Source organism: Egretta garzetta, unplaced genomic scaffold (assembly GCF_000687185.1).
Source record: "Egretta garzetta isolate BGI_Z169 unplaced genomic scaffold, ASM68718v1 scaffold2169, whole genome shotgun sequence".
NCBI classification, from domain to species: domain Eukaryota; kingdom Metazoa; phylum Chordata; class Aves; order Pelecaniformes; family Ardeidae; genus Egretta; species Egretta garzetta.
The window spans coordinates 6,475-6,964 of NW_009260901.1; the positions used below are offsets into that span (position 1 = coordinate 6,475).

Genomic DNA, 490 nt, shown 5'->3' on the forward strand with positions numbered 1-490 from the left:
CCCCTCTAAGTGCCCTATAACCCCCCTCAGCCCCATACAAACCCTATAGCTGTCCCCCCCTGGCCATACAGACCCTATAGGGCACCCTCCCAGACCATATAGACCCTCCCCATAGTCTTATGGGCTCCCCCTGCCCCATATAGACCATATCACCTCCGCAGGGCCATACAGACCCTTTAGCCCCGCCCTCCCGAGCATCCCAGACCTATAACTACCCCTCCCAGCCCCACACATGCCCCTCAGCCCCCTATAGAACACCCAGCCCCATATAAAGCCAACACCCCCCAGCCGTTCCCACACCTTATACGTCCTCCCAACGCCCACAGAGCTCCCTCCCCAGTCCCATATAGACCCTCCCCTCAGCCCCATATAGACCCTGTAACACCCCTCCCAACCCCATATAGTCCCTCCCCAGCCCCATATAGACCCCTCCAAGGCCCCATAGATCCTAGAAACCCTCCCCCCAGCCCCATATAGACCCTGTAACACC

The 490-nt window shown here is 59.2% G+C and overlaps 1 protein-coding gene across 1 annotated transcript in view; it reads right to left on the minus strand.

The window, feature by feature from the left end:
- LOC104133716 (steroid 21-hydroxylase-like) overlaps positions 1-490 on the minus strand; it is a gene marked incomplete at its 5' end in the record, with an annotated part of 4,347 nt that overhangs the window by 3,083 nt on the left and 774 nt on the right. The window lies entirely within an intron of this gene.